The sequence below is a fragment of the Podarcis liolepis genome (genome assembly GCF_965112155.1).
Source record: "Podarcis liolepis genome assembly, chromosome: 16".
Lineage (NCBI taxonomy): Eukaryota > Metazoa > Chordata > Lepidosauria > Squamata > Lacertidae > Podarcis > Podarcis liolepis.
The window spans coordinates 32,874,666-32,898,130 of NC_139567.1; the positions used below are offsets into that span (position 1 = coordinate 32,874,666).

A 23,465-nucleotide genomic window follows, 5' to 3' on the forward strand; every position below is an offset into this window, starting at 1 on the left:
GAGAGTCCATCCGATACTAGGTCAAGCGGAGAACAACTGCTCCTCCTTGGGATAACTTAAAGAACAATATCTAGAGTTCCTATCCCATAGAATATAGTTTTACAGTATATCTGGCAAAGTATTGTTTGACCTTTTCTGAATAACTATGAAGGGCTTAGACACATCTGAAATTGGGCATGCGTGGTAGGCAGTATACTTGGTGGGTGTTGAACTCTGGTTGTGGATGGTGTTAAGATTAAGAAATTTGAATGTCTTAGCAGCACCCCCCCTTTTTTTGAGAAAATTATTAGGGACTTAGGATACTACCTAATACAGAGTCAGACCATTGGCCCCTTTGGTTCAGTGTTGTTTGCATTGAATGGCAGCAGCTCTCCAGGGTTTCAGGCAGGAATGTGCATGGTGTATCACAGAACTGTATACGCCAGTCCTCTTCCCCTAGACATGTCCCTGCCCTGAGGAACTTAGCACTGGTAGTTTCTGTCTCTCTGTCTTATTTGTCCATTTTAATGTTTAACCCACCTGTTCCACAAAGGCTTGAGGCACTGTGTGCTAAAAGCTTCAGAATCAAAGAATAGCTTCATTATGCATATAGGTGTTATGCTAGGATTTTAGACGCTTGAGGTAATAAGCAAACCAGTGATTTTCCTAGCCCTGTTTCTACCATCTTGCTGTCTGAATTTTTACCATTGAGTTTTTGTGGATGGGGCACAATTTTACTATAGCCAGGTGGTCAGCTATCGTTGCCTCTATAGTAGATGGAGTGATTTGAAAATCTTAATAAGTAACACTTGCGGCGGCGGGGGGGGATTGCTTTGAACTAATAATGGAGGTGCTAATTCGGGAAGTTTATGAAGCTTCCGTGGTTGAAAGTTAAGAGTCAAGTATTGGTTTTGCAAATATTTTCATCTGTAGGAGTCAGATGTTCAATTTGCAGTTAATAGGAAGTTCTTTTGGGAGTTATAGTACATATCATAAGATACACAAATGTGAGGTTGCAATAATAGTGTCTGCAACTGTTCCTTTTCTGTGTTTGTGCACTTCTTAGGAAGTACAACAGATTCTCTTGCAGGTATTCTTCCCCCTTTTTAAGGTGGAAAGGGCACTCTGTTGCTACAGAATATGGCTCAGAATCAACTCAAAAGTCAGACAACATATAAGCTTTTTGTTTTTCTGACAGTTGATGGTGCTCTGGTAACAAGAGTGTCTTTTAAAGCCACCTATTTACCATGCTTGATGTGTTTTCTCACTTGATGAGGTGTGCATTTTTTTACACAGGAAAATCTGATTGCTATCAGGAAAATCTTACTGGATTTAGTGAGCAAGCCCTTTAGTCCTTTACTGAAGACAGAATTGCACTGTTCCATGCTAATTTTTTCATGTCTGCACTTTTTCGCAGAACACAGAAGGCAATTTGACAGGCTGTGGGAAATTGGGCACCAGAGCTGGAAAGGAACATATAAAATGGACTACACTATGATCTTGTAAAAGTAGCGCTCTGCACAAATTCTAGAGGGGTGGCTATGTTGGTCTTTTGTAGCAAAAAGAACTGTCATAAGGATGAACAGACTTACTGTGGTATATAAGCTTTTATTTATTAGAGCTCTTTTCATCAGATGTGAGGGATGTGCTGTAGCCCACAAAATTTTATACCACAATGTCTGTTTGTCTTTAAGGTGTCACAATACCTTGCTCTCCCCCCCATCCCTCCCAAATCTATATGCAAATTTTATTGACAATGGAATATTTGATGTTTGTTTGTTAAGAAAGGCAAACAGTAGACTTGGCAATCGATTAGTATGCCAATCATTTGTGAGTTGTTTTCATGCTATTGTGAACTCTCCAGAGTCCCTTACAGTGTACATTATGCTCTGTTTTGATCCGGTGAATGGACTTTTGGGTTAAAACGCTACTATAAACATGTAACTCTTGGTTCCAGCAGAAGTACAGACCGTGCTTTAGTGAGTTCTGTAATTAGGAATAACTCTGACGTCAAGTTTCCATACTCCTGTTCCTTAATTGGCTTGAAATGAATCTAAGTCTGGTAACCTTTCTATAGAAGATCCGACCATTTTGTGTACACTTGCTGCACACAACTATTTTTAAGCTGATGGGTTTTCTGCTGCTGTATTTAGATCGAACAAGGGCAGAAATTGAGGCAGTATATTGTGTATGCAATTGAAGGATTAGAATTGCACAGCATTCTACATTTGGTCAGCAAGTATCCAGGCAATGACTTGTTATCTTGCTCTCTGTTAAGAGAAATTCTGGAATACTTTTGGAAGTTTAGTTCTGCCCAAATGCCAGGATAGAGAACCTTCTTCAGCTCGAGGGCACCCTTCCCTTATGGGCCCCCTTTCAGGTACCACATGCTAGTGGTGGGTGAGGTGAGAGGCAAAAATGTGACACCTTTGTAAAGTTGGTTACACCCCCCCCCCCAGCCCATCTCTTCATCCAGGCGACTGAGGAACTATCTCAGTTCAGGGACACATTCCAGCCATCCATAAGCACTTGCTGAGAACACAGAGCAAGCCTGGAAAGGGCTATAGCCCGGCAATAGGGAGTGTGGCCCAGGAAGAGATCCAGAAAGAGATAACCTGCTGTGTTCTTTAGCATGTTAACTAAAGCTTCATTAAGGTTTCTGACCTCTTTTTCCCCCTTCTGGATGAAAACAAGAGGTGGTGTTTTTGGTTTAATTCCTTCTAGTTAGCACAGTGCTAGTAGGGTGAACATATAATCAATCACCAAGCTTGGGAAGTGGGGGCAGTTAAGTACAGTGGTACCTCGGGTTACATACGCTTCAGGTTACATATGCTTCAGGTTACAGACTCCGCTAACCCAGAAATAGTATCTCGGGTTAAGAACTTTGCTTCAGGATGAGAACAGAAATTGCACGGCGGCAGCGGGAGGCCCCATTAGCTAAAGTGGTACCTCAGATTAAGAATAGTTTCAGGTTAAGAACGGACCTCCGGAACGAATTAAGGTCTTAACCAGAGGTACCACTGTACCTTCTGAATGCACTTGGTATGCATGCCACAAACACATGACCAAATCTGGGCAGTTACTTGCTTCCTTGTTTGCGCTGGGAAAAAATGTCCAAGGAAGAGTTTGGGGTCAATTGGGTAACCTTTGAGGGGTTGAACACACATTTAGAGCTGATGTAGCACAGTGCCTCAGAGTTTGCTATCAGGCGGAGATCTCTGGAGTCAAATCTCAATTTAGCCATGAACTCACTAGATGGCCTTAGGCAAGCCATTCTCTCTCTCTTGGCCTCAGATCCTGCCTGCAAAATATGGATAGTCATACTGGTAGTTAGCTCAGTAGATAAGAGTGGGTGGCTAGTCCTATAGTGTGGGGAGTTCTGGTTCTTCAGCTTTTGACAGGGAAAGGGTCATAATCCAGTGGTAGTGTACATGTTTTCCATGCTTTGGTCATCTCTGGGAGAGACCCCTGCCTAAAACCCAGGAGAGCCACCATGAGTTAGGGTGTAGACAATAACTGAGCTAGGTTCTGCCACACTATAAGGCAGCTTTCCATGAACCTTGCAGAGCTGTTGCAAGCAGTATTGGGGGAATGTATGTGTAGCACTTTGAATCCTCTAAAATGCTGTAGGAGCACCAAATCCTTCCTGACCTTCCACACCCCTGGCTCCCTTCTAGAGTCGTTAGTGATAGTTCTTCATCTAATGGGGATCTGTTGGAGTGAGAAATATCACTAGAGGCTCTCGGAGTATATGTCTTTTTGGGCTGTGATCATAAGCAACTTTTTATTATGCTCATTTTTCATTGCATATGTGAGCAGTGCTTATTTTATGACTATATTAAACTGAAGCTGGTGAGATAGCGAGCGTATCTCAAAAGAAAATTGCTTCTGTTGTGTTAGAGCATTTACTCATAGCATGTATTCATGCATAGATATTTTTGTGTGTGGCAAAATCGACCTGTTCCTTAGTGTATTTGGCAATACCTAGGTTGGTTACTATAGTGCCTAGTAAGATTCGATGTGCACTAGTTTTTGCCCCTATTTGGCAATACCAGCTGACTTACTCCCTGTTCCAATTCTCCTTCTCTTCCCCACCCCCAGCTGCATCTCTCCACCTTTATAGAGCTATTGCAGGTGCACCTGAAATAGAGCGCTTGCAGCTTTCAGGCTTGGATTGGAGAGCCTCTTGCACTCTTGACAGGGCAGTTTTATGGAAACTCTGACTTGTGCATACAGTTCTGTCTGCGACCTTTGCATATTAAAGGTTTGAAAAATAGGTTTTTGTTGTGAACACATATAAGCCTTTTTCAAAAGTCACTGGGAGCAATAATTCTCTGATCTTGGGAGCCTTGGGACTTTCACAAGGAACCATGCCTTGAATATGGTGGGCCCTACTCTGTTGAGCTCCCTACTAGTACAAAGAATTCCCTCTCTTCTTTTAGAAATCTTTTGCAAACTATTGTTTAGACAAGCATTTACAATATAAACTTTTTAAATCTATCAGTATTTATAGATGTTTTAAATTATGTTTTCATGGTTATTTTCTTGATTTTATTCTTTTCTGTTGTATTCCACCTTGTTATATTTTGGTGAAAGTACAGAGCATTTCTTTCTTTCTTTCTTAGGCAGTGGTAGCCCATGAGAGTTCTGGGTGGAGGGGGTTCTGTCCGGCTTAGTGATGTTGAATTCTCGAGAATAATCTTTTGGAGAATATTCTTGATTAATGAGAATATAAGAGAATTTTCATTTAAAATAAGAGAATATTCATTTTAATACATTGAAAATGATATAATTAGTTAATATACATGTTTATTCATGGGTAAACTTGTTCAGATAGCAACCAAAATAATATAATATATTTCAGTGTGTCAGTCTCTGGTAAATGGCACCTTGTAGCATTGAATGGCACTGCAAAAACCAGTTAATGGCACTAAATAAAAGTATAGACACGTCAACTGTTTAAATCAAGGCCACCTCAGATGCTGTTACATGTAATTGTAGGCCTAGGTACTTCAAGTGAATAAAGCATTAAAGCTACTTTCTGTAAAAAAAAAAAAAATCACACCGCCAACGGTATAGAATAGCTAAGAATAAGGTCACACCAAAATAGAAAAAAATACATACATGTTCATCAAATTAAATGAATAGCATTTTTAAAACTAAAAAAAAGTTTTCTGTAGCTCACATTTCAGAACTGCCAATAGAGAATGACACAATGCCCAGTAATGTGACTGGATCAAAAAATCATTATTCATTACTTACACTGGCAATACCACGGCTTGACTTACTATTTACTAGATTTTTAAAATGTGGGTTGTAAAACTAGCTCTTATATTAGAATTTACAGTTTGTGAAGAATATTCTCTGGAGAATTTTCTAGAAGAGAATATTCTCGAGAGTATTCTCATTCTCATTCTCGAATATTCTCACCTTACATCACTAGTCTGGCTACAGATGTTGGAGCTGAGGCTGTTTTAAATGCTGCCCTTCAATGGTTCCATTGTGACTAAATGGGAGAATAGCTCCCTCCAGTTTGTGCTACCTAGTATACTACCAGATGTTTGAGGCCCTGGGGCAACTGGATAGTCTATATTGGCTGGCTCTTCCAGATGACTTCTTTGGGGTATGATGCAAGCTTTCAGGAGGAGAAGTATGGCAGATGATCTCTCCAAAGGCTTTAAATGTTGCTATTGCTATAGTTTTCCAAAAGTGCCACAAAATCTTTACATTCCTGGTTGTTAGATTTCTCATGCAAAACATCTCCATCTATCCATTCATTCATTCAATTTTTGTTCCTTATGTCAGTTGATATCCCAGGGCAGCTTACAAAATACAGTTTGAACAATATATTCAATACAAAACTATTTAAAATTGTGATCGTCGCTTTAAAACAATATGCAGGCCATCACATCACTACAGCAGAAACTTTTTAATGATAGCTCTGGTTATCAGGATATCTGCACCAATATTTTTACTATGCACAGTGCAAACAGCATTGTGCAAACAGCCCCTTGCTAAATATTTTTTTATCATGATTGCAAGCTGGACCGTACTATGATTACTGAAAATATAAGTGAGAGTGAGTTAGCACCCTAACCATTCCTGGCTCAAATGGGGAGAGCAAAGAGGTCCTTGTGTGAGAAGGAAGTGCAGTGCATGGCTCCTTAGAGAGTCATTTCGGATGTAATGCCAAACCATGGTTGGACACTAAGCCCTCTATTTTCATATATCCAGTTTATCCAGTTTTGCCTCTTTCCTGGGTTTTGTGCCAAACCATAGTTTGTCCAAATCAGATGTAATGGTAAACTATGGTCTGCGAGTGAACTGGAAGTAATAAGTGGAATCAGAATACATAAGGAAGGAGAAAGGATGTGTGGAAGTACAGGCTCGTCCTCATAATGCCAAACCATAGCACTGTTGATTCAGAATGTCAACTATCACCAGCTATGGCCAGTTGATCAGGCGCCATTACATGTGTACCAAGACTGAGATCAGATTTGAACTGGGCACTTTCCTGCTCTCATTATCTACTACTAAGCTATTTTTTGTGTGAACACAACATTGCTATAATTCACCATGGCTCTCAGCAGGTGGTTCTGGCTGATTTCCATCTGTCTATTAACCAAATGTGGAGACAGATGAAAAACTAATTTTTATTTTAGAGGAAAATCCTGATTCTTTTTTTAATGTGTCTTGAGTTTTCTTAGAACCGAAGGCACTACAGGCCCCTTCATCAGGAACAAGTCATTGTAGTTTCATGCAAGAAAGATCAAAGTTGGCTCTGGTCTCCACTGCACAAGTCACCCTAGCAGGTTCTTATGTTTCAAGCACCTTCCTTTTTTGTACCGCCCTCAGGATGTAGAATGATTATATCATCCTGGCGGACAGCCAAGCCTAAGGCGAAGACTTTCTGACCAAGGATTGCTCCTGTGATTAAAAATATTTGAACTGAGATGGTTTGCCTTTGTGTGCGGTGGCGGGGAAGCAAACCATTTGGGTTCTTCTGGATCAGGCATGTTTGCTTGATCTTCTTTGCGGTGCTTCATTGCTCTGTAGTGGAATGGCTGTGTATTGCTGTGTAGTGGAATGACTATGTAATCATGCCTGGCTGGGAGCCAAAGAAATCGACCTAGGAAGCTTTGAGAAATTCTTATCAGGAGCTGAGCATTATCACAAGCCTGTTCAGCTCTAATTAGTCAATACAGCCTGCAGCGGACAATAGGGCAGCTTTTAGTAGGGTGTTCTAAACGGGTGTTGGGGGTGGTGGTTTGTTTGCAAATGGAGCTCAGGGGTGTCTTTATCACAAGCAGTAGTAGTGCCCTTTGCTATATGTACTGTGTGTGCTTTAGTAGCGGAGATCCTTCGGGTTGATGGCCATGGGCACTTGCCTTTTATAAGAGTGGGTTAAAAGAGTGTGATAGCACTAGAGATCTCTTGTGTAGTTCTCTTTTGATTTTAGGGGGTGTTGCGGAAGAAGAAATAATTCTGCTGGTCTGTGACAATTTTGTGGAGTGCTGTGATACAGATGGTTGTGGCTAGGATGTCCAGCATAGCAGGACTAATCCGTTACAGTGGTGCCTCGCAAGACGAAATTAATTCGTTCCGCAAGTTTTTTCTTCTTGTGAGTTTTTCGTCTTGCGAAGCACGGTTTCCCATAGGAATGCACTGAAAATCAATCAATGTGTTCCTATGGAGACCGTCCGGGGACAGAGGGGAAGCGCCGCACGCCTTCCCCTCTGTCCCCGGACCTGTTTTAAAGCAAGGGAAGGGGCAGCGGGGAGAATCGCTTCTCCCCGTTGCTGCCCCTTGGTTCAAAAGCGGTCCGGGGAGAGAGGGGAAGGCGCGCGCGCCTTCCCCTCTGTCCCCGGAGATTGCGGGGCTGGCAACGGGGAGAAGTGATCTTCTCCCCGCCGCCCCTTGCTTCAAAAGAGGTCCGGGGACAGCGGGGAAGACGCACTGCACTTCCCCACTATCCCCGGAGCTTGCGGGGCAAGCTTCGTTTTGCGAAGCAAGCCCATAGGGAAATGTGTCTTGCGAAGCAGCTAAGAAAACGAAAAACTCCTTCGTCTAGCGAGTTTTTCGTCTTCCGAGGCGTTCCTCTTGCGGGGCACCACTGTAGCAGTTTTTCTCTCAGTAGAGGGGACTGGATCACTTTTCTATTCCTTCTTGCCCTATGCAGGCACAACATTGTACTGAAGTCTTCAGCTTATTAGGCTTTGTACTGAAGTCTTCAGCTTATTAGGCTTAGCACTGGTTGAAGACCTAGGAAACAGGCTCTGATGACTTTCAGAGTTATTGGGTAGTGAAGGCCTGTGACAGAGCTGGGAAAATTAAAATCTGTGAAATTTGAGCAAGAATTCAGGCTGTGTTCAGACATAGCAATAAGCCAAGAACCATGGGTGAAGAAGCAGGCATGCAGCTTGATCACTCCCACATCACTCCTCTCGTCATGCAAGTGGCTAAAACAGCCAGGAAGGTATTATGTCTGAACTGGAATCATGGTTAGTTTCTTCCTAACAAGCTAGGAATCATAATCCAACAACAAACCATAGTTTAAGGTTGGCTAGCTATTGCAATTGGTTAGGGAAAAACAAGTAACAATTCTAGGTTCAGGCATAAGGCTAAGCTCTCTTCTTCCTAGTTTGTTTACCCACCTCTTAGCTGGTGCATGCATAGTATTGTTTATTTAATCAAGGTTCTTGGTTTATCATTATGTGCAAACACAGGCTGTGTCTTAGTCTCAGCTCCCCATTTCTAGTACGTATGGGAATAAGGGCTATTCATCTCCATTAACCTGCCCAGGTGTTAAATCCTACTTGATGCCTTTCTGTTCATTCCTCCACCACTTGAACTATGACAAGTGGTGATTGGAGAAACTGTATTCTTTTTTATAACGTCTATAGAATGCTCTCCCCAGGAAGGCCTGCCTGGTGTTGGCTTTGTGACATGAAGAGCTTTTTGCTTATCCGGACAGTATAATGCTAGTACATTAATCTCATATTTGGCCAACTCTTGTTTGCAAATGCACCTAGAATCCTGGGACAAAAAGCAATCTATGTGTGTGTTTTAATTGTAAGCCACTCGGAAAGTTTTGTTTGTTTTATTTTTCCTTTGGCTTGGGGTTGATTTTGCTTGCTGGTATTTTATTTTATTAAGTTGCTTTGAGACTTTTTTGAACGTGACAAACAAATGCAGTGTGCTATGTACTGTTGTGTATTTAATATCTGTGAACGTCCTTGATTTTTTGAAAGGCCAGTGATAAATTTTAATATAAAGAAAAACTGACCCGATTTAGACATGGACACCTTGGATTCACAAGCCTTGGGTCTGTATGTTCTGTCCTTTCGCCACTCCTTCCCTTCCCACTGTGATTAACTCAGAAAGTCTTCAATTAATTGTAGTTTCCAGGGTTTTGAAACAATGGTTTGAGGATGGAGTACACAGCTACAAGGCTCAAGCATATCTGTGCCTATTAACCAGTGATGTGGAGTGGAAAATTTTGCAGACAATTTTTCCACAGAAAATGTTCTGTTTCATAAACTCATTGGTAAAAATGAATGGATCACAATTGCAATTGCAGTGTTAGGCAAGCTTGGCAGTTTAATCCTTTTTAAATACACCCATAAACAGTATTTGGGGGGGGGGATTAGATGACTTGCTAGAGCATCAGCAAATTTTTGAATGCAAACTTAGAATTTTCTGATTGAAACTATACTATGCATTTATGTTTGTCAGGATTACTTGGAAGATTCAAATATAGTTCTCTGAAGTGGGACTTTAACCTTGTTCAAGAAATCTTAGTCAGTTAGGCGTGTGTTTTAGTTCAATATTATTCTCCTCCTGTGTTGATGCCAATGATTCTTTAGTTACGTTATTGGTTTTTTTATGTGCCACTCTTAAGAATATCAGAGAATTTTTGAGACTGTATAAGACTGAGTAGTTTCTGTATTCTGCTAGTATGCTTTCCTCCCACTTAATTGCATTTTTGTTTATATTCTGTCTTTTTATTGTCTTAAGTCAATCAATCTAACCTATTATGATCAACCAACCATGTACTGTACAATATATATAAAAAAATACAAAATCACAGCCTCAGAAAAATGAATGACAAATTAGGAACTAACAATAATAGCAGAACTGGGAGATATTACAACATCCAGAAATACTGCTCCCTGTTTATTAATTAATAGAAACCCCCTTGAAGATACTCAGAATTAAGGACTGACCAGGACACTGTCTCATAAGAAAATAAATCATGTGTTCTCAAACTCCTACAGTTGAAAAACAAAAGGTGACAGTATCAAGCTCTAAATGACTGCAAGGACAGCATTGATCCTTGAAAACAAGTTCAGCAAATCTGCCATCTAGGATATTGAAGGCTAAAATGTTAAAACATGCCAACACAGCTGCTGTTCTGCACTTAGGTATTGTTAGAAAATATAGCTATGGCGAACAAGTCATGCCTAGTGAACATGGCCCATTAACTGACGCATGTACCTCTTGCACATCCATATCTTTTATTATCTGTTCAACCATAGATTTGACTTCCACTGAGTTTGAGAGTGGCAGATATAAAGGGGACAAAATAGCAACACAAATATTTCCCATTAACTCTCATTTACGCAAAGACAAAAAAGAACTGGGAATTGGGATATGCTGGAGACTGGGAGAGGCAGTGGAGCAGATTAGGAGCCAATAATGGCATATATCCATGATAAATGAACTAGGTTCAACTTAAAGATTGAGAGCAGTCCTAACAACATGTTTAGGTCTGCTCAGTATCAGTCTCACAGAGAAAATTTAAGCCCAGGGAACCAGATTGAAACTTTATATAAAATCTGGTTCACAACTTTTGTAGTGTATGCTTGTATGGCTCCCGGAACATAATTTACTACATTTTGTGAAGAGAAATTAAGTAATGCTAAGTCCTAACCAGGTTTGTGAGATTAAGATGACATCCTCTGCATATAAGAAGATGTAAACTTGAGTGGTGCTTGGTTTAGGAGGATGGGGAGATACTGGGCTCAAATTTGTAGGTTAAATATAGTATAGGTTAAATAAGATTGGAGCCAAGGCTCCTTTAGCATTTCCAATTCTTATAGATGATCTGAATGCTTGGACTGGCAACTGAGCCCAAAACAGCCCTGCGTGTTATTCGAGGCTGAAGACAGTATACTATAGAGGAACTGGCTGGGTATTGCCGACAATCCAAAGATACTCATACTATAATTTCACTGGGAAATGTGTGCTGAAATTTGCTAATCAAAATGGACCGTATATTTTAAATGTTTCATGGATGGGGCATAAATGGCATGAGTTTTATTTCTGTGAATGCGTTCAGACATACTCTGATTTCCAGTGACTTGAGCATTCTTGTCTTAAATTTTGAGATAGGAAAGCAAACTGACAGCGATCACCTCACCCTCAATCTGACTCTGGTCTTGCCAAAGAGATCAAGATTAAATTTGTGCATTTACCATCTAAAATGTTTAGTGTCTGAGGGGATAATAAAATACTTAGGTGGTCTAATGCAACAGAGGATACCTTTCTCAAGTTCAGTGATTCTCCCCAGTCAATGGAATTGTATAGCCAAATAGTAGCTGGATATGGCATACTAAGTTATCAATCATATGTGTCAAAAAATGTTTATATTTATAATCCTAAACATACCTGAAATGGTGATTTTCTAAAATATTTGCTGATTATATATTATTAATATTGATCACGCTAGTCATAACCACCCTGGGATCTTGAGATGAAGGGCAGTATACAAATTTAATAAAAAATAATAATGTTGTGAAACCTTAACTTGAAAGGTAGGATATGATGATGTCGATGATAATTTTATGTCCCACCCTTCCTCCTAAGGAATCTGGGGCGGCAGCAGAAAAGTGATAACACAGTACAATTAAATATAAAATCAACAGGTTCTCTGCTGATTATAGGTTACAGTGATATAAATGCTTCAGATATTTTAAAAACAAGTCTACAATCTGCTCATAAGACTGCCTGTACATGGATACAGTGGTACCTCAGTTTAAGAACAGTCCTGTTCGAAGAATGATTCGGTTTACAAACTCCTCAAAACCAGAAATAGTGTCTTGGTTTTAGAACTTTACCTCGGTCTAAGAACGGAAGCCAAATGGTGGAAGAGCACCGGTGGCGGGAGGCCTCATCAGGGAAAGTGCGCCTCAGTTTAAGAACAGTTTTGGTTTAAGAACGGACTTCTGGAACAGATGAAGTTCGTAAACCGAGATACCACTGTATCTCTGTTTATAATTTGTCACCTAAATGTAACAAATTTTGTGATGCTTCCCACTCTGGTTTTCAGGAGCCAATTCTTAATCAACACAGGTGATATGGCACGAGGCTGTGCAGCTTCCCTGTGTAGAAAGCATCAGTATGAACCTATAGCTTGTCTGATGCAGAAAGGCTGTGATTTAACAGAACAGAGAATCTATAGTGAGGCAAAGCAAAGGGGAAATCTGTTGCGAAGAAGACAGATTTAAAGAGCTCTGGTCAGGCAGAGATCTGTCTGATGTATGCATTTTGTTTCACAAGCTTTGCCAATTGCCGGACTGGATTAGGTCATTCATGTTCTAGTGAAATATATAATTAGAGACCTGTGTAAACTGAACAAAGCTGACACAGGTGCTATAGACTGGTCATAACCATTTTTTTTAATTAAAAAAAACACCAGAAAAAAACTTTGTGGTAATATAACAAAATTACCTCTTCCTTACAGATAAACTGGCAGCAAGTTAAACAAAAATAGGGCAATATTCAAAACATAGCTGAGCAGCTAATGATGAGATGTGGAGAATGCTTAAAATAACAATAGCCATCTAAATTGATGCTCCTTCCCCTGCTGCACTAGAACCCAAACTGAATATGACATTTTTCACTAGCTTACAGTTTAGGGCATTGTCAAAAATGGATTCACTTGTGCATTATTGGGAAAGTACTGCCAGCCAGATTTGGAGATCCGTCTGCATTTGGCTGGCAGTGTTTTTCATTTGCTTGTTTTACATAAAACAAGTTTAATATACAGTGGGAGTGCACAGAGGTCGTGGGGCAGCCAACTTTCAGGGAGGGAGTGAGAAAATCACATGCAGGGAGCCCCCAGCCCAGAGGATGAACAAATGAGAAAGGGTGCATGGAATAAATCATTTTACACCAAGCAGAAGGAGCTGAAGTTGGGTGGCAGGGAGAGAAAAAGAGGAATGAATACATATTTGCCGGCATCGGGAAAGGAAACATACAGTACTAACACTCTCCAGAGGCAGGGAGCGTCCAGAAAGTTGCATGCATGGTCTGGGATTTAACCCTAACACAACCATAAACTGGAAGATTTAAAAGGGAAAAGTACATGACTTTTCCAGCTTCCCCCAATATGGAAAGGGAACTGCACAACAGCAAGAATGGAAGGATGGAGTGTACTGTTCAACTGAGAGACATCAACACAATAAGGAGCAATGAAAAAGCCATTTTTGTGATGCTGCCATGGGGTGGGTGGAGGATCCAGCCGCGTACCTACTTGCACACGCTCCCCTTGGACGGCAAGAGTGAGCCAAACCAAGAAAAAGTTATCTGAAATGTCCAAAGGGGGAGCTTGGACAGCTGCTCATGGTGGGCAGTGCTCTGAGAGGCTGCAGTGGAGGAGAGTAGGCCGATTCAGGTTCTAAGGCAGCCAATGCAGACGTTGCTAACCTGGTGCCCTCCAGCTGTTTTGGACTACAACTCCCATCAGCCCCAGCCAGCACAACTGGTCCAGGAAACATCGGGCGGGCACCAAATTGGCAAAGGCTGTTCTGAGAAATGTGAAGGTTTGGCTCGGTGTTGGCAAATGGTGGATAGAAGGGAAAGAGCAGAGACATCTCACAGGCAGAAAAAATTTATTCAGGAGACAGTTGGATAAAAGAACACAAGGCAGGAGACAGTAAAAGGTGAGACGGGGTGGGGGGGGATGTGGTAAGAAGAGAACATGTACGTTGAGGTTACTACATGTTCATGCTATTCTGGTTTCTTGTTTCCCTGGCTGAGCTCCCGTAGCTCCAAGGCCTTTGTCTGAGAGATTACGAAGGATACTTTTGGGGTTGTGTGTTGGAGGAGCAGGCAGTTGTATTTCTGGTTACTGTTGCCTGTTGGCATATAATGATGATAAGAGGCAAGTATTTTGAAACATTACGTGCTGTACTGGCAGGCACACTTCCCCCCTAATTGTAACCTCTGATTACTTAGAGCCAAAGAGCCTTACGGGAATTGGGCCCTGGTATGCCTAACACCCTCCCCCCCAATTCCTGTTTTGATCAGTAGAAAATTCATGCATAATCTGGGATGCAGAATTGGGCCACATATCTGGTATGAGGAACTGCCTTGATTTACCTACTTTCCTAGCATAGTTTCAAATTTCGAATGGTGTATTTTGTTCTTAATTGGGGATGCACTTAGCTCTTTTCATTATAGGAACATAGATACTGTTTCTGCCGCACCACAAAATCCTAGAGCATGTCTATTCAAAAGTAAGTCACACTGAGTTCATTAGCACTTACTATGGAGTCATCTGCATAGGATAGCAATCCTGTGCTAATGAGCCTGTTTATTTAGAGGGAGGGGATTTTATTTTACAGTGGTACCTCGGATTACATACGCTTCAGGTTACAGACTCCACTAACCCAAAAATATTACTTCGGGTTAAGAACTTTGCTTCAGGATGAGAACAGAAATCGCGCGGCAGCGGCACATCAGCAGCAGGAGGCCCCATTAGCTAAAGTGGTGCTTCAGGTTAAGAACAGTTTCAGGTTAAGAACAGACCTCCGGAATGAATTAAGTTCTTAACCCGAGGTACCACTGTACTGGGTGAAGGAGCATACATTAAATACAGCTGGCTCCATATGGAAAAAGGGCAAGAGAAGAACAGGTTGCTGGATCAGGCCAATGGCCCTTCAGGTCCAGCATCTTGTTCTCACAGTGGCCCAGTTGCCTGTGGGAAAGCAGAGAGCAGAATATGAGCACAATAGCACTTTCCCCTCCCATGGTTTTCAACAACTGGTTTTCAGAAGCATTACTGCCTCTAAATTGATTTGATTTGAATGATTGGTTAAATTGATTCGAAACAACAATAATAATAAGGATGGGAATATGAAAATGTAATTCCTATAAAATTTTTACCTGTGTGTTTAAAATGCTCCACATTCTTTTATGTTTACGGTGACCTTGTAAAGTAGACCAGTATTATCCCTGTATTACCAAAGAGGGGCTGAGAGATAATAACTTGACTAGGTCTGTACAGCATGTTCTGTACATGGTATTTCAGCCCAGACACGACTTGCTGCTTGAAGCACATGAAAATGCACTCCTTTCTTATGGAAACAAAAAACAGGTAGCCTGACCTGTCATATGATAGACATATGACTGATATATCATGGCGATGGTATGGGTAATCTGTCTGCTGCATTGCTCCACAAACAAATGAATAACGTTAATAAGAGGTATGGTGTTAACAGACATTTGTGTGCAGATGGAAAAATAATATTTTGTGCCAAACCTTGTCATCTGGATTTTGTTTCTCTGGAAGACTTGGTAATGAAAAACACCTAAGAGTTTAGGGAGTTAATGTTTCCTTTCTTTACCTATGCTGATATAATCTGCGATTGAAGGTGGGGATTTATATATATCTGGCATGCCCCTTACATCTGAAATATGTGCTTGTCAGCTTTTGAACATGTCAGACTATACTGAGTCAGACCTTTGAACCATCCAGCCCAGTATCACCCTCCCATGTCAACTCAGACACACAAACTACATTTGGATTTTACAGTAAACCATGATTTATCCTCCTTCTCTGCCATGGCTATGGGGAGGAATTTGAAAGTTTTCACTTCAATTCTCAGTTTACTGCAGCTTATGATGTTCAAACCTAACAAACTATGGTTAATATTAACTATGGCTTATTTGCAATAAGGCAGTTTCAAACAATGGATTTTAAAGTAGGCTTGCTTAAATAAACCATGGTTTAGGCTATGCTGGGAGAGTGTGTTGTGGTTTCTGAACACAATCACTGTCTAACTAGTAAGTTAACACCCGTACTTAAACGTGTATGGTTTTAGAATAATGGTGCCTAGCTGTGTCCTGCTGATTCCTGGAGAAAGCCACCAACCACCTTTTAGTGTGTATGTGGGAGAGAAAAGAAGGAAAAGGCATGGAGGGGAAATGGTAGAGAGAGTGGCAGAGAGAGCAGATGAAGTAAAAGATACGAAGTAATATGTAATAAATAGCAAGACCGTTGTTGCAGTTTGGGGTCAAGGCTCTGAATCTCAAAAGGCTGAAGACTGTTGACTTAGAATATCCCCAGACTTCTCCCAGACCAAATACTCTGTTGAGGTTATTGATACTGAAATCCCAGAGCAGAGTTAATCATGTTGAATTCCTGCTGAAAGCAACAGGACTTAACTGCACTGGATTGCACCCGCAGGCTGGAACTGTAATGACCACTGCAGCTGTCAGTAATAGAACCCTGTTTGAAATAGCTTTCTTTCTCTTCATAAAGGATCTAGTGACTACCTTACTTTGAGGGGTGAGGAACGGCTTGGCTTGAGGCCAAGGTACCTTGTGTAGCATTCATCACAGCCTGTTGATTTGTCGCCAGCAGAAATTAATAGGTGGTGGATTTGTTTCTCCTGTTGCATCCAAGCAGTGGTATCAGTTGCTTGTTAGCAGTCCAGGGAGCAAATGTGAAATGGTCTGCATTCTCCATATCTAGTGCAGAATTTAACTTCCACTGAGTTCTAGCTTGCATATGTCGTCAAAACGGTCAAATCAGGTTTCAAGCTGCCCAATTCTATTGGGGGGGGGGAGTGTGGGTAGCATCTGTAGAAGGTTCAGAAAAGATAAGGTTCTCTGGGCAGTTTCTCCAATAATTGAGAATAGCACTTTAGCTTCGTAGCTTTCTGGTTATCTCCTTTCTCTTATGTAGAGCCTGTTGGGATTCTTCACCCATGCTGTACTGTGGTACCTTGGGGATTACAACTGTTTTGGATTACAACCACATCAAACCCTGAAGAGTGTGTCCCTTTTTTTGGATTACAACCCCCTTTTTATTATTACAACCCATTTCTTTCTTTATTTTTTGAGGCCCCATTGGCGAAAGCGTGCCTTGGGTTACAACCTGTTTTGGTTTACAACCGGACCTCTGGAACGGATTGTGGTTGTAAATCAAGGTATTACTGTACTTTCATTTCTGAGATGAAGAGCAATATGTAGCAAGTGAAAGTTGGTGCCAAGACCTCATAATTTTGCAGCAATATCCCCCCCCCCCCCGTGAATTGCAAAGTTACAAAATCATTTGCCCGGAGGTCAGCACCCAGCACCTTAAACCTGGTTGCATCTAGTCCAGCATTCTGTCCCCACAGTTGCCAACAGATGCCTGTGGAAAACCTGCAGGCGGGAACCTAGAACAAGAGCACTACACCCCCTGGCCCATCACTGTGGTTTCTAGCAAATGGTATTCAGAAGCATTACTGCCTCCAACTTCTATATGTACTTTTTAGCCCCCACTAAATATATATATCTAGGGACGCGGAGCCTAGGATTTGCTGATCAGAAAGTCAACGGTTCGAATCCCCGCAACGGGGTGAGCTCCCATTGCTCGGTCCCTGCTCCTGCCAACCTAGCAGTTTGAAAGCATGTCAAAGTGCAAGTTGATAAATAGGTACCGCTCCAGCGGGAAGGTAAATGGCGTTTCCATGCACTGCTCCGGTTCGCCATAAGTGGCTTAGTCATGCTGGCCACATGACACGGAAGCTGTACGCCGGCTCCCTCAGCCAATAAAGCGAGATGAGCGCCGCAACCCCGGAGTCGGCCACGAGTGGACCTTACTAAATATATATATTCTTGAAGCTGGGGATGTATTTGCACATGCCCTGCCCCTGCTACCAACGAGATTCTCTTTCCCAACAACTCATCAATGTATGCAATGTAGTCAACAGCTAGTTCTTAAGAATTTTGTGCTGCTAACAATGTGTTTGTAAATCTCCTTTCTAGGGAATCTTAGTGCATTCACACTGAGCTTAGTTTGGTTTTAGCGCTGTACTTAGGTCAGAAATGTTTGTACATATCTGGGTTTACACAATTACTGATGGCTGAGTTAACGTTCAACAAAATCTCATAGTTGGAGGGTCTTTTATGGATTGAAGCACTTTATGGATTACAGGTATGGGCAGTGGATTACGCTTGTGGATGTTCCTCCCTGTAATCTTAACAGGTTGAGCTGGCCCCTAATTTTATCCCATCAGTCTTTCCCTATGTACTATCTTTTGTACAGCCAGGGAAGATTTGTATGTGGAGGAGCTTTTAAACATCGGCTTCCTCATTCTGCAGTACTTAAGTAATGCAGTCCACGAATGACTGTACCATGAGATTCTGTTGAAAAACATACCCTGCTTTTTAGTTCTTTCTTCCTCCATGGTCCTCAAGGATATGTTCATGGGGTTATCCCACTTTGTCATCACAACAGCCCTATTGTGCAGTTTAGGATGAGAGAATGCAAATGTGAGGGCTTAATTTGCACAAAGCAGCATTGATATTATTATTACTATTATTTATATCCCACTTTTTCCTCAAAGGAGCTCAGGGTGGCATACATGGTTCTCCCCGTTCCTCATTTAATCTTCACAACAACCCAAGGTCAGCCAGTGAGTTTCATAGCCAAGTGGGGATTTGAACCCTGGTTTTTCAGGGTTTAAAATGCCACCAGAACTGATGTATGAAAGCTTACTTTTCTTTGCAAAAGCAGGAACTGTAGGTAACACCATTAACACCTTATTGATCACTACATAGCACAGCCATTCATGTGCTTGTATTATGGGTTAATAGTAGGGCAAGTCACAGTGGGCATTGCCCACCAATACCTGTGGGTGACCTTTTGCTTCTGTTTTATGCTTAATAAATACTTGTTCTCTGCACCTGGCTGTCAGTATCATAAGTGAAAATATTTATAGCTCTGTCTACCAAAGAACATGTATTTGTCCAGTAACTACTCCAGCCCTTGCTTATTGTCGAGTTTATTTTTGGTGGGGAGTGCAGAGGGCTGTTCTCATGATGTATGTGTGATATGTGAGATTATCGTGAACATTATGCAGTGTATTATATAACATTTTTCTAAAATGGAAAACTACTAAGTTGAATATTTAAGAAATATAGTGTATACCTTCAAGGTTTTATGAAAGCTTTATTCGGTTTTCAAGGAATGTATTCTTATAGCAAACATTTCTCTTTAAGGAAGTATTCACATTTTTTAAAAGTACATGTGGCATGTAAATTCGCCCCTTTTTTTGGAAATGAATATAATAATTTAAAAGCACTTTTTTAAATACAGGCTTGATTTTAAGTCAGTCCACCCTGGCATAATAAATACTTGTTGAAGAACTGTACCTGTGGATTTAATGAAACGAAAGGGATTTCACAATACAGTGCAATTAATGTAGCAGCAGAGCAGGATTTTGTCTGTTGCATTTTAAATGCCAGTGCAGATTGTACATTTTCGCATAGCTACAGGAAACTTGGCTGGACACCCAGAGGGGAAAAAATGAAATGAAACCCTCACATAAACATAGTCATGTTCATATTTCTTGATATACTATCTATTAATTGCGGAGCTTTTCTAGAGGTTCAGTCATATAATTGACAATAACCCAGCTCTGGATGTGTTTATACCTTTGATTATTTTGCTACAGGTGTGTTACTATATGCCTGTTGCCCCAAAGGCATCTTTGTTTTGGTCATGGGGTCTTTGCTAGAATCTTGAATGCCCCCCATTTCTATTCTTTATTTAAAAAGTTAAACAAAGTTTGTAGTCAAGAAGGTTTTAGATGAACCTTTTGGAAAATTAAGTACAAAAAAACCCTAGGATGCAAGAACAAAGTAGCAGTTATAAATCCATATGTAGCAGCTATAAATCCATATGTAGCAATTATAACTCCATATGTTAAAAAATTTAGAAGTTGTATTTGTAATACACACAAACATATATGAATGAAGTGCTCAGAACAGAAGATTGCATAAGTTTTCAGTGCATTGTGCCCTCTGTAGTTTGGTGTGTCCCACACTATTGGGAACAATAGGCAAATCATGTTAATTGCATACTTGTAGCTATGCCAAGAGACAAGGGTGAGGTTTCTTTTGCAAGTGGCTGGACTAATGAAAGATGCATCCATCCCTGGTTTTTGGCAGGACCCTGGCCCACAATGCAGTACACAACTGCAGCATGAGCTGTAAGTGGAGTGACAGCGGTGTCTCCTTGCTGCAACTGCTGGACACCATTTTATTTCCTTTTTGATAATATTTTTCTTGATTTTTTTAAAAAAACATAATGATAATTAACAGCCACTTGGGTACAATAGCCCATAAAGGGAGCTTCAGTATTCTGCCATCAGCAAAACTTTAGAATTATGAGACAACTTTAAAAGAAAAAGCCAGTTTCCACCCATTCAGGGTGCAAAGGCAAGAGGGAAGGTGACCAATATTTGGTGCAACCCCAGACGGGATTCCTAGGGAGGGCGTACTTTTTATGCCTTGTGTGGCTCTTTGCTCCCTTGCAGATGCAGACTGGTGTGACTTAGGCAGTGCTTAAGAAACCAAAGAAACCATAGCTTTAGCTTTCTAATTTGTTGATTCGTACTATATATTTTTTGCTAATGTGTAAAAGGATAGTTCTGAAGCAAAATCACACTTTTTTGTTCTTAGAATCGGAAGTTTTTCCTGTGCATAAGAAAATGGGGAATGCCTATTTTAAGATGGGGCCTGTCATTGGCAGCATTATAAGAACTAAACAGCTAATTTGCCCACTTAATCTAGGGTACCTTTTAGTTGCTCTGTTGTTTTTTTAATCAGCCACTCTAACCAATCAATTGATTAGATGTTGCAGCCCTAAAAACAAGGAAACATAGGTGAATATATTTTATTTTTACAGGTTACAGAATTAAGACTCTCCTGGGTCCAGAATTGTTATGTGCCTCAGCTCTGTATTGATGCATCTTTGCAGGGTGAAGAATTTTTAGATTTTAAGCCCCCCTGATTAATTTGTCTTTGCATGAGGGGACAGAAGAGCCAAAAATGACATAAAAGGAAAATAATAATAATCTGTACTGAAGATCTGTTCTTCTGTAATTAATTATTCCCCCTATTCAGCCAGGCTGGTGTGCTTCTATAAAACAAGCACACAGCCTTAGGGTTAGGGTGGAGGACATATTCAAATTAAACACATTATTCATAGTTCTGGAAAATGTGTGAATCCTTCCCCCACCCCACTCTTAACAACAAACAGAGGCATAAAAGTCAATTATCTGTAATCAGCACATTAATGTCAACTGTAGTCTTGTAAATACAAGTATAGAACACAGACATGTACTATAGGTAGTGATAAAATATATAGATAGTATGGCTGCATTTTCACATTGGAGTTGTAGGAACCTGTTAAGTGTAGCCACTTTGCAAGATCTCTCATGCTTACTGAGAAATAGAACTCAGAATAGAGCTATGTGCATTGGAGTAGGCCTCACTTGTTTCAATTCTGGTTTGGAGGGCTCGCTCAAACAATGGTTTGCTAGTTCAGATGCAATGGTTTGCTGAAATTGGGAAGGAAAATTTTAAGCTGAGTGTGAGAGAAAAGGAGGGCGTGCATGGGGCTTGGAATGCAGCTGTTCTCTATGAAATTACATTTATTGCTTTGTGGTCAGAGAGCATGCTTAGTAAAGGGGCATTTGTAATTGGAATTTGTGACTTATGCTGCCTAGCACAAAGTTTTGAGAAGCTTAGGCCAGCATTGAAAGCCATCTCTAGGTCCAAAAACACTTTATAGTTCTGAAACACTATATAACTTTCTGACGGTAAGAAATGTTCAACAGTGAAATGGACTCTCTTGAGAGATTGTGGACTCCCCTTCATTTGAGGTTTTTAACCAGTGGTTGGATGGCCGTCTGTCACGGATGTTTTAGATGAGATTCCTGCATTGAAGAGGGTTGGACTCTGCAGTTCTATGATCCTATGACTTGCCAGGGGTAGAGGACCTTCTATGGCCTGGGGGCTGTATTTCCACCTTCCCGGGGTGCTATGCAGAGATTCTCCCCTCCCCCTGCATGCAATATTAGTGCAATTTCCAGTTTTGAATTCTGTGTTCAGTTGCTTTGTGATGTCGGCAAACTTTCTGCTCCGGTTTTGCACAATCCCAGCTTCCTGTCCTCCTGATTGCATGCTGTTACTTCAAAACTATGACCTGGAGCAATGTCCAGAATTGTGAGAAGGAGCACATTTGGCAATCTAGCGTACTGGAGGGCCTCTTTTTGAAATTGCAGGACCCATTTGCTGTTACAAACATTAAAGGCTGAAAACAACAGACATGTATTAAGACCTGCTTGCTGCCCATGTTGGAGATGTCTAAGGGAAGCATATGAACACCAGGTGAATCAGGTGGCGGACAGTTCTTCAAAAAGCTTCTCTGATTAAATAGGTATTCTGTTGGCAACAAAGTGTTAAAGAGCTCACTTCTGTCTGCTGCCATGTGGAATTCTTGCCATGGCAGTGCATGATTAGGAATGCCCTCCCCTCTGTGGTGTGTTTGGCTTCGCCATTGTATACAGTTTAATGACTGATCAAGATGCATCTTTTTGTACAGATCTTTGTGCATGGAGGACATTACATGGTTTAATTGTATTGACCTGTATGCACAGGGACTGCATGGAGAAGGGCAGGCTATAAATGTCCATCAGTGCTTGCTTGCTTGCATGCATGCATGCATACTGTGCCTTTGTGTGCTTGTGGCTGGATCCTTCAGTTGTCCTAGTGTCCAGTTGTCTATGTGATCTCTGCCTGAGTCACTACTCTGCCAGCCTACTCCTGCTCTGGAGGGTACATGCAGAACTCATGTAGACGTCTAGGAGTTGTGCTGCTCTGTATGTGGATAGTTCTTCCTTTTTACACAGTTGAGTGGAAATACGGCTCTCCTATCAGACGTTTATGGTGATTGATTGTGGTGCATAAGTGCACAAAATTCTGTTTTAGTTCCTAATCTGTTATAGTTTGTGTTACCCATGGGATGGGGAACCTGCGGGCCTTTCAGATGTTGTCAAACTTCAACTTTCATTATCCCTGATCATTGGATGTGCTGGCTGGGACTGATGGTAGTTGAAGTCCAACAATATCTAGACCGCCACAGGTTCCCCATCTTACTGCTTTTAGAAGAGGTTTTAGTTTTACGTTGTCTATTTGTAATACGATGTGTTTAACCCATGTTTCAAAACACATTACAGTGGTACCTCGGGTTACATACGCTTCAGGTTACATATGCTTCAGGTTACAGACTCCGCCAACCGAGAAATATTACCTCGGATTACGAACTTTGCTTCAGGATGAGAACAAAAACCGTGCTGCAGCAGCGGGAGGCCCCATTAGCTAAAGTGGTGCTTGAGGTTAAGAACAGTTTCAGGTTAAGA

General features: G+C 41.1%; 1 protein-coding gene and 1 long non-coding RNA gene across 16 annotated transcripts in view; both read left to right on the forward strand.

Annotated features, from left to right (window-relative positions):
- CUX1 (cut like homeobox 1) overlaps positions 1-23,465 on the forward strand; it is a 276,461-nt gene that overhangs the window by 13,914 nt on the left and 239,082 nt on the right. The gene's annotated exons all lie outside the window — the stretch shown is intronic.
- Positions 726-12,656, forward strand: LOC310695347. Its single transcript, XR_014520024.1, has 3 exons — positions 726-4,639; positions 6,273-7,553; positions 8,099-12,656. It is a non-coding gene; the product is annotated as an uncharacterized lncRNA (long non-coding RNA).